The sequence below is a fragment of the Phasianus colchicus genome, chromosome 6 (genome assembly GCF_987193195.1).
Source record: "Phasianus colchicus chromosome 6, bPhaCol1.hap1.1, whole genome shotgun sequence".
NCBI classification, from domain to species: domain Eukaryota; kingdom Metazoa; phylum Chordata; class Aves; order Galliformes; family Phasianidae; genus Phasianus; species Phasianus colchicus.
Window position 1 is genome coordinate 20,539,314 of NC_143441.1, and position 10,967 is coordinate 20,550,280.

The window sequence follows — 10,967 nt, forward strand, 5'->3', positions numbered from 1 at the left end:
GTATTGTTAGAAGTCCCGCAGCCTTGGTTCTTTTCACTGCTGTGTTGTCACGATAATGCTATTCAAGAAGGGGATACGGATTAACTGTTTTGAAGATGGAATGTGAGGAAGTGAATATTGAAAAGCAGTGAGAAAAGAGAAGGAAAGCCCAATTATATTTTTTGAGTCTTATCGTCTTACATAAATACAAGGGAAGTGCACTCTGTTGTGAAACACTGTACTAAGTGACTCAACTACAATAGTAAAACGTTTGGTCTTGTTTTTACTCAGACTGCCATCAGGAAGCCAGTTTGAGCCCTCCATCACTAACAGTACACTAAGAAGCACTTTGAAACATTTCCCTCATTGCCCCTTTTCCCTTGCCTTCATCTTCCCACAAATGCATCTGCTTTGTGGAACCTGTTTTCCACCTCACGCTACCTGCGATCCTGGATGGAGAAAGCAAACCAAAACAACACGGGGCAGGCATCCTATCTCATTTGCATAAGGAAGGATGCCAGTGAATGAAAAAGTCAGTGGGATGTTAATTTTATTTTTCTTTAAAACTATTTTCTGAGGATATAACAAAAAAAAAATTATGTGTGCAGAAGACTGGATATGTACTTCCCGTTAATTTAGTCAATAATAATGCATATCTACTACTACCTCTGTGCCACATTTTGTTAGAAAACAAAATCTCAAGAAAAGAAAGTGGAAACAAATTACTTTTTTAATGGAATAGGTTAATGAGCATTTCACTAGAGAAATAAGTTTTTAATCACAACATGAAATTATAATTAATTACGTTTCACCAATGGAAAAAAAATTATTAGTGGGGATTTAGAAAAAGAAAGCTGTAACGGAAGAGCAGTTAAAAAATTATTTTTAGTTAGACAACCGTCAACTAAACTGCAACTTTCTTCACCTACAGAGCTCAAGTAACAATAACTACCTATATTTTATGCAAGGCAGTAACAATGGATGCACTAAAACAGGAGATTGGTTGCCATTTTGGAAGTCCTGATTCAGCAAACTGTCTCTATTCAACAAGCCCCTACAACACATGCTTGAAGTTAGCCACATGTTTAAGAACTATTTAAGTAGATGGTCTCTGGCCTCATTTCAGAAAAGCATTTATAGACACATTTAACCGGCTGAGATGGATGAAGCAAAGAAAAGGCACTGGGATAGGGGAAGTGTACCTGAAAAAGATTCAGGCCAAACAATAACCCACAAAATAAGAACTTCTGTGCAAAGGTGTGATACACTTAATGGCTTTCCTAGTTTTCCTGAAATGTCTACGTTGGCATTCACATCTGCATGAGTTTACTGTATTGGAACTAAAAAATAGTATTAATAGGAATGATGGTAACTACTTGTCATTAGAGAAACAAGTCTGACATAGATATTATATGCCATGGGATATGAAGACCTCAGAGATAAGAGTATGAGGAAAATCACATACAACTGAAAGCAGAACCAACAATATCCCTTCTTTTCTTTATTAGAAAAATATTCTAATACTTATCAGCTGAACATCTCCATCTCTGCTCTTGTCAAGGGATGTAGCTCTACATTTCCATTCAACATTAAGAGGAGAAATTGACTCAGTCTCCACAAGGCATAATTTCATCATCAAATCATCCACCTGCAATACCTGGCAGGCTTCGGGCTGCTTTGTATATCTGGCTGTTGAGAGAGGAATTGCTGAACTGTGGGACGGCCCTTCAGACACCCAATTTACTGGACAATGGCTTTTCAGACCAGGACATTAAAAGAAATCATCCAGCCCTTCAGCAAAGTCAGCAATCTAATCATGCTCCACTCCATGAACAAGGACTACTTGGAAATGAACTATAAGAAAGCAGCAGCTGTGAAATATGGCGAAACTGTGCCAGTGCTGGTGAATGGGAAACAGGTGAAAATCAGCATCACAGAGAAGCCCAAAGCATCTATGATTCTATGATCTTCAAATTTCTTATTTTGATAGATACTTCTCAGCTCTCCATCTAATTGATGTTGCTGTTCCTCTTCTTCACTGTGAATGCTCCCCTCCATTTTCCTAATCAGGTCCTGGCTTCAGGTCAGGAATAAGTCTTTTATATAAGTATTGGTGATTAGTACTTCTTTTCACACCTTTCCCCCCCATCAGCAACCCATGCTTTCCTGTCTCCTCTCTCCCATACAGTGTTAGGACACAAGAGATGACTCCAAAATCAGACTCTACCATCAGTAGGAATGACAGGCAATATATTTTATTTTCCTCATTGCTAGAAAAAATAAGGTCTGTGACAAAGAAAGAAAAATACAGCTGATAAAAACACAAAATGAGCAGATGGGGCAGCTTTCTTCCAGGTGCCACTGCTGTACCACTTCTCAGTGGGAGTGGTGAAGCCAAAAGATACCCAGCTGCCTTTCTGCCCCAACAGCAAGCACAGAGAACAAAACAAAAAAGAGAAACCTCTCCTCAAATGAGGGAAGAAGAGGAGAAAGAACAAATCTCTCTTAATATGAGGGCAAGCCACACTGCACACACACATATTTACTTTAATGTCTGTTGAGAAGGAGCCGAGTGACCTAATTAGCTAATGACTGTAGGGCACTTTCAGCCAACTGAAAGGTGCTGTGGCATGGAAGTCAAGAACCTCCATCATTACATGCATTACAGTTGGAGCCTGTATGGCTCAGAGCCTGCCGTAGTCCCTTAATGTGTGTCTTCTTATGTCAGTGATGAACTATTTTTGTGTTTGTTCAGGCTTTTTGTTTTGTTTTTTTTTTACTGCACTTCCTTTTGCACTTGTCTCTTCAGGTTAGAAATTCCCTTTCTAAGTGAGAAGCAAGTAGTCTAGAGCCTGTGTGTCCTTCGTCGGTGAACAGCATCATGGGTTTTTACCAACCCTCCCTCTCACCATCTCTCAGGCTTTCTAGGAGGAGAGGGAGGAAAACATGCTTGCATGCAGAATACAATTTGTTTTGTGATTGTAACTTGGGCATTTCTGCCTGAACTACAGCTTCTCTCAGTTGATATCAGAACAGACCTTTAGAAAATTATGTACAGCAAAAAGGACCAACTGCTGTTTGTTATTGGAGAACAGGGTCAAAACAAAATCCATTTTGCCATAGTGGGAGGAGCAATTAAAAAGCCACAACAAAGGAAAAGAGGGAAAACAAAGCTTACAGGACAAGGTAACAGGTTTTCTTAAAATTTGCATTGTACATCTTTTACTGAGAATCAGAAAATGAGTAAAACATTTAAAAAAAAGTTTCCAAATAACTTCTGGCATAAAATCAAGAGGGGCAGTAGTCATTTTCCAGAATTCCAAAGAAAGGGAAAAACAAAAAGTCTTCTCCAGAAGCACAACAATTTTTCTATCCCCACTGAGCGTATTTTTCCCTCAAGATGATTTCACTTAATAACAGTATGCTGCAAACAATCATTAGGCAGGAAAAAGAGGGTCAGGACAGGGATAACAAAGATGAAAAAGAAAACTGCTGAGAGTTCACCTCTGGTGTTTATTTTGAGGCACTCTTAGGATTCAAGCGGGACTACACTCATTGTATTCAAAGATCTAGTTCTGTTAAAAACAAACAAAACTGGCAAGGGCCATCAACCAGAAAAAGTTCTCCTCATAATCATAAAATAAGGTCAGTTCTTGTTTATTCTTTTATAAGATAATCTCAACTTCTCTATTGATTTTTAATTATTTTTTTTAAAGGTGAAATTAAACTTTCTTAAGACTAATGCCCATTTGCTACAGGGACAGCTTTTTTTTTTTATTTTTATTTTTTTATTATTTATTTATTTATTTTATAAAGCATGCTCATATTTTCTCAGCTTTTTTTTTTTTTTTTGGCTGTGCTTTCCTTATCAAGTACTTTGAATCTTTTATACAAATTCTGGGGTAGCACAGTCTTCTTAGCAGCTTGTAGCCATCTAAAAGCAAGGCAATAATCCATCTAGGTTTAGGGCATTTTCATAGAAGCGATGCAGAGCTGTGTCAATTTTAATGTTATGCTATGGAGGAGCGCATGTAGCTCTCTCCACTTTAGAGGATTAAAAGTGACCTCTCTTACCAAAATCAATAAGGGCAGCTTGCTGTGACTAATAGGTTGTAGAAATTCAAAAGAGGCTGTTTGTAACACTGAGTTCATTCTCCCTGCCCAGCCCCAGACTGGCTGGCAGATCTGCACTTTGACATGTACATTCACGTGGCAAACTAATGTCTGTTATCCTCCCAGGGACCAAGCAAGCCACACACATTTCAGGAAGAAAGCAAACTGATATTTATTTGATAAGAGAGGATTTGGCAACTCCTGTAAAGAAGCACGTGTCAGAAAGCAGAACAATAGTTAAAACGTACATTTCTGCATCTCTGGTATGGTTTTTAAAAGACGCAGACATATTATCAAGACCTCAGCTAAGTAATCAGATACTTCACATCTCTCCATGAACTGAGATTTTTTTCTCAACTCTGAGAAAAGGCTTCTTCCTTCAGATCTTTGCATAGCTGCAATAGGCTTAAAAAACTTCAAATTCCATTAGGGTCAGCGAAGCTGCCCCCACAAGGTATGATATTATACATCCAAAAGTAGTAATTGTTAACTACTGTAGCACATGCTCAGTTGTTCTGGCTTCTTAATCACTACTCTTTCAGTTACTCTGAAGCACTTCAGATCTAATGATCAAGTCTCGTGGCTTTTAGTAAGAGAATAATTTTGTGCAGTACTGGAAAAGGGTCATGCTACACAACTGGTGTAAAGCAAGTTTCTTATTTCCCATTTTGTAACTCTAGAGGCTACCAGAAACTCATACCAGGACCTCCTACTTTACGGTTAAAATACCCTTATTCTCTTGGATGTTTCTAACTTCCAATTTATTTTGCTTGAGGTACAAATTTAAGAAAAAAAACCTTACCCACCATCCTTAGCGTGTAGATGTTTTATCCATAAAACAATCACCATCATTGTTTTATGCCAAAAACACAAGATTTGCCTGGGGGGAGCCAGGGAGAAAATGGGCTGAAGTGGGAGAAACCCAACTGTAAAGGTTTAGGAGTCCCTACGGAGGTTTATAAATAGACGACTGCCATGTGCAAAATGTGAAAGAAACCCAGTCAACATTAGAACTCGTTGCTGTTTTGAATTCTTCTAACTGTGTCCACTTCAACAGTAGACAAAGTTGTAAGCAAAAAATAAGTCAGGAAATTATTAGCATTTGAATTTTGGCAAAATAATAAATATGTAGGGGTATAATCAATAAATAATAGGAAAGATCTGCAAGTGAACCACCAATTAATTATAAATAGGACTTGGCACAATATAACTGCCAATGTGGATCTCATTAGATGGCCATGGAACCTGTTCCCACAGCAGTCCTTTCTGAGGGAGGGAAAGGTGAGGTAACCAAAATGTCTGCATACCCACCCCCTCACAGCTCTCGAGCTCCAGGATTGCAACCACCTGGGCCAAAATGACAACCTTATGCTGAGTGAAGGCCATGCCATGGTTCTCCAGTCATTAATTGATAGGTTTCCTGTTCTCAGCTTTTGGACCTTTGCTCTGGAATTCCACCTACACAAAGATGACCGAAAACGTGCAGCTCTCCCATTCTCACTGGAGAGTGGGAATTTCTCTCTCCTCTGCTCACCTTTTATTAATGATACCTCTTAAAGAGAGAAACGCCCCCAAGCAAGCAATATCAGTTAAACAGATAAATAGTTCACACACCAGGCAGGGAGAAGGAAGAGGGGAAGAGACCCTGACTTATTAGACTAGAAACAGACATGCCATATTAATACAAGGAATAAGCATATGGTTCTAATAGGCTTTCTTAAAATGATTTATCAGCTGTGATTAAGCCCTCAACCAGCATGTCTATCTTCATAAATAAAATAAAAGTGCACCTTGCTCTGAAATATATCAGCAGTATCTTATTACCTAACCAACCCAATAGGCTGCAGTCCACTTAAAATTTGGCTCTTGGGAGCAGAGTTTGTATTTAATAGCAGAGTGTAAGCTCTAAGGAGATTGCCAAGATTTACAGGCTTTACCTAAAAGACAGACTTACTGAAAACACTACTAGGAGCAAGGTTTATCCTTCATCATATGCCATCCAGTCCATGCTGCTGTAATCTAAGCATGTACCAAGAAAGCTGTGCCATTAAAAACATCCATAGGAAGACCAAGGCAAAACACACAACAGCTATGCAGTGTTGTTCTGAAGGAAATATCAGAATGAAATCAGGCAGCCTTCCTTTTTTGGGGATAGCCAAAATATACAAAACACAACTAAAACCCAAACATTACAGGAGAGTGACTCAACTTCATTGGGACAGAGACAATATGAAGCAGAAGGAAAGTGGACTGCCCTGACTGAGCTCTGCAGGATGATTCATCAGCTGGAATTCAGAAGAACATGGAAGGATTATGGCTAAGGAGATTTAGCTCAATCAAAAACGTATGCCCTCAAATATTGCCTTTCTGCATAAAATAGGCTGGAAAAACATTCAGACCTTCCCTCAGAGTATGAGGACCTAATACAAAAATTCATTCAAATACACTCCATTACAACAGAAGAAGATAAGACAGACCTGCCTGCCAGCAGAAGATAAAATGTACTGACAGAAACAAGTGAAGTTAAAGCCCATTCCTCCAAATATTTTTGCAAGGTCATGTTATGAACTCTGTTGTCTTGGAAGTTTTTCTGCGCAGCTCTGTAACAGTTCAGCATGCTAACAAAGTGCCTGGAATAAGTGTCTTGACTACAAATATATGCTCACAACATGACTCAAAGTCACTGGACCAAAGTGCCAACTGCAAAATTCCTGTATAAAATGCATCACCATGTGTCTACTATGAAAGCACCACAAGTTCAGAAAAGCAGCTAAAGTATAGCAAGTCTACCCATCTGGAGAGAGGAGGAGAGCATTCTTCCTGTCTTTAGCAACACTGAACAACAGCTGATAAATCTTTAACACACATGGTTTGTGCGATGCCCTGTACTGAGACTGCGGAGATATGGAATCAATCCGAGGCTCTGCCACAGACTTCCTCTGCAATTTTTAGCACATCACTTGAGTCCAGATCCTTTATGGTAGCTCAGTGATTTGCTCCTGCTTTATTTCAGTGAGAGCAAGACACCAAAATGCCTTTGAAGATCCCTATCAATCTTTTGGGGTTACAGCGCTAAAGATATTTAGGAACCGAAAGACATGGAAAACTGCTTGCTTGGTGGAACAGTGGAAGGGACCCAACCCTCTTGGAAACATCACTCAGTGCTTGCAATTCTTTCAGGAGCCTGGTGTACCGCTATGAAAGAGCCCTGGAAAACAACATCTTCTGCAATCTCCTTTTCCTTAGAAGACAAGAAAAAGAGCATTCCCCTTCTCTATAGGAATGTTGCAAAAGTTAGTTTAGGAAAAGGTGACTATAAACCAACTGTAAGCCCAAAAGTAGATGAGTAAGACTTTTTAACTTGATGGAATTAGCATATATGAAAACTCAACCCATTGGAAAACTTCTGATACAGGATAATAGGGTTAACTGAATGCACCACGCAAAAAAATGCTATGAAATTAAGATACTTCAACACATGTACAGATGTCACATTCAAAGTTTGGGAATTATTACATTTCATTCTGAGTCTGGGGTAATATTTTGGACTTTGAATTTAAGAATTTTGAGTTATTACTTTGACAACAGCTTAACTGATTGATAAAGCAACAGGTTGAAGCTATTACTATTCCTACAACAATTGTACCCTGGCATTTAAGTACTATATTAACATAAATCTTTCCTAGTCTTATTTTTCTTCTGTTATAAACTCATCACAAGTACACTTAGTCATAAGAGGAGAATAAGCAGTCAGGAGGAACCTTGACTTGAAAAAAAATATGATTCTTCTTACATGTTTAGATGTGTGCATGTGTGTATATGATTGCATAATTTAAAAACCATTAAGAAGTATTTAAACACAGGCCTTTGTTTTCTTCTGGTGTACAACATGTCAATCAATGAGAATTGAAAAGTGTTCTGGAAGAAGACTTATGAGTTTGTTGGTTTGTATTATTTCATGAGTGAAATACTGTTGTTTCTAAGCACTTGTCTCTGATATGTGTACCTGAACAATATTCTTGTTCATCAACCAGTCCCCTAAGGTTTTAGTATATTTGCAAGGGAAGAAGGGAGCTAACATGATTGCTGTAGAGGCAGGGCACATGCTCGGAAGTTATACCATTTTTCATCAGCACACTACAGCACTGACACTACCTCCCACAAGACCATACTTAAAAGGAGTTCAACTTGCAGATATCTTATGCTGCAATACTAGAAAACTGAACCAAAAAAAAAAAAAAGAAAAAATGTTCTTAAAACATGGCTCTGTGCTGCACTTTAATCACATGAACATATTCCACCATAATTTATTTCTCCACTGGACTATTTCATTTTGCTGATACTTTTATAGCAGAAAGGTGCCTACAGTAGAACAGCATGCCTAGTGCAGGAGCATTAAGTCACACAGAGAACTTGCTGGCTATGAGCTTTCTGAACTGGCCGTGAACTTCCCACATTATAGTCAGACTCTACATGTGAGTAGTTGTTTACATATTATCTTGATGCATTGAATACTGATTAGAAGATTTCAAAATGGCAGGATAAGCCTTCACAAGCAATGCATGCAAATTCCAGCAGGAGTTATTTTAAAAATACTTTCATGTTGAAAATATTCAACTCGCTACTTCTAAGGGTTACTTCATGTGATATTCTACATGTTACACTGAGCGTAATTCCTTCTGTCTCGTTCCATGCAGGAAGGTGAGGCATGATGCATTTTAATGAAGCAGGTCCAGTTGTTCAGAAATGAATCCTAACCCCTCCCATCCTTGACAATTTCCTCAGACCCAAACTTAAAGCATGATGTGACAGGAAGGCCTATCCAGCAGCAGAAACAGCCATATTTGCAGGTACAACCCATCACAAGTTCCTTAGATACTTAAACGCTCAGAGCAGTGGAAGCCTAAAACATGCAGCTAGCAGGAAAAGGTGCCAGCATATTCTACCTTGTTGACTTGGGTTGCAAATTTTGTCTATGGCAGAGCTGTCAGTGCTGCAAACCTCAAGCTCCTAAGAGCTGTAGTATTTACTCTTCTGAAAGTGGAAGCTTTATAGCTTTTACCTATATTAATTTTGGTAGTGAATTTGACATGTTTGTGTCGGGAAGAGTGCTGTTAAGATGATACAGAAAACCTCTCCCATAGGATTACCAGCATGTTTCTTTCTAATCTATAGCATTCTTTGCTGTCAAGCATTGGGTCATTCCTGGACAAGACCTTGTGCTAATATTTATTGGTATGGGTAATCAAAGTGACAAAACAAGCTGACAGCCTCATTTCATGGAATCATTAAGGCTACAGGGACATGTAAAGACCATCTAATTCCAACCACTTGCCACAGGCAGTTTCATCTTCCCCTAGATCAGCCTGTCCAGGGCCCCGTCCAAACTGGCCTCAAACACCTCCAGAAATGGGGCATCTACAGCTTCTCTGGGCAGCCTGTGCCACTGCCTCACCAATCTCTGAGTAAAGAATTTCCTCCTAAATTCTAATCCAAGCCTCCCCTCTTTTAGTTTAAAACCATTGATCTACAACTACAGACCCTTGTAAAAAGCTTCTTCTTGTCCTTCTCATTTCAGTTCATGTCCAGGGGTTCATCATCATCATTACCATTACTTAAGTCCACTCAGTCCCTATACAGAAGATTAATCCAAGTCTATTTTAAAAGATGACTCTTCATAGACGAGCTTACAGTCTTTGTAGGTAAGACACATCAAGTATGAGAGGCAGAAAGAGACACTACTCCCACTTTACACAGAGAGACAGTGATTTGTTCCAGGTCAAACAACTGGGATATTAATGCACATGCAGTACCTCAGTACCACCTTACCCAGAAAGGTACTGCAATAGAATGGAAAGTATAGCAATGACAGCACAGCAGCAGGACCCCAGGCTACAGCAAATGAAGACCTGCTCAAATGCAACAGGCACAGAAATAAAAGAAAGAAACTGCTTACCTTCCGACCTCAGGGACACAAAGATCTCCCTTGCCTCCACTACCAACCCTTCAGTAAGGTCTGGGAAGAGGTAGATCCTGGCTCACTCAAGTGCATTGCTTGCACCTGAGCTCCTGTGGGTTGGCCCTGCCTTCCCACCAGGTGTTCAATCACTGGTTTGAGCCATTAGCATTTCTGCTACAGGTACACACAGTGTTCTGAGCACTTCACAGCTAATTTGGTTTAACCAGCTTAATCACAATAAATACTCATTTCTCATTTACTACCCACGGGCTCCCACTTCCTTGAAATAAATAAAGAGGGAAAGAAGGAGAAAGAGGCTAACTGGATTGTATCTTTTGAGTTTTCAAATGATGACTCCCAAGGAAGGAAAAAAAAAAAAAAGTGTTTTTCTCTTACAAGATTTCAGTGTCATGCTGTGTGCTAAGCCACAGTGATATACTAAAATAAATAAAACTTTCTTTCAGAGTGCAAAGAACTTAACCTGACAAAAATATTTTCACAAGGCTTTTCTGTGCCATAAGTAAGTTTTCCATGCTGCAGGTATTGATCTTCAAGCACTGGTAGGTCCGTTAGGAAAATACTACTTCGCACTTACTCCAGGTACAGGCTGCTAGAAGCATTTTATTAGTAATAGTTATTGAGAAGTCCCTTTACTTTTGTGGCCTTTGTCTCTAGCATTTGCATAAAGCCCTGCTGGGGCCCACTTCAAATTCCTATCTGTCAGTTGGTAATGTAAGAATGAACATACAGCAGACTAATTGAAAACACAGTATGAATGTTACAGGTTTAGCTAGCCAGTGTGAATTTAGCCTTTCTTTAAATTTTTATTTAAATTATTTCTCCCTCCTCTCATCATCCATTCGAACCCTTAAGATCACCGTTGACAGCTGAATGGAATGGTAGAAGGAGGACATCC

At 39.2% G+C, this 10,967-nt stretch overlaps 1 protein-coding gene across 4 annotated transcripts in view; it reads right to left on the reverse strand.

Moving 5' to 3' along the window:
- CREB5 (cAMP responsive element binding protein 5) overlaps window positions 1-10,967 on the reverse strand; it is a 241,362-nt gene that overhangs the window by 178,557 nt on the left and 51,838 nt on the right. The window contains exon 1 of one of the 4 annotated variants that reach the window (XM_031590160.2): window positions 10,049-10,162. The exons of the other annotated variants lie outside the window; for them this stretch is intronic. The gene's annotated coding sequence lies outside the window, so the exon portion shown is untranslated. Of the gene's footprint in view, window positions 1-10,048; window positions 10,163-10,967 lie in introns of those variants that run through there. 4 annotated transcript variants of the gene reach the window in all.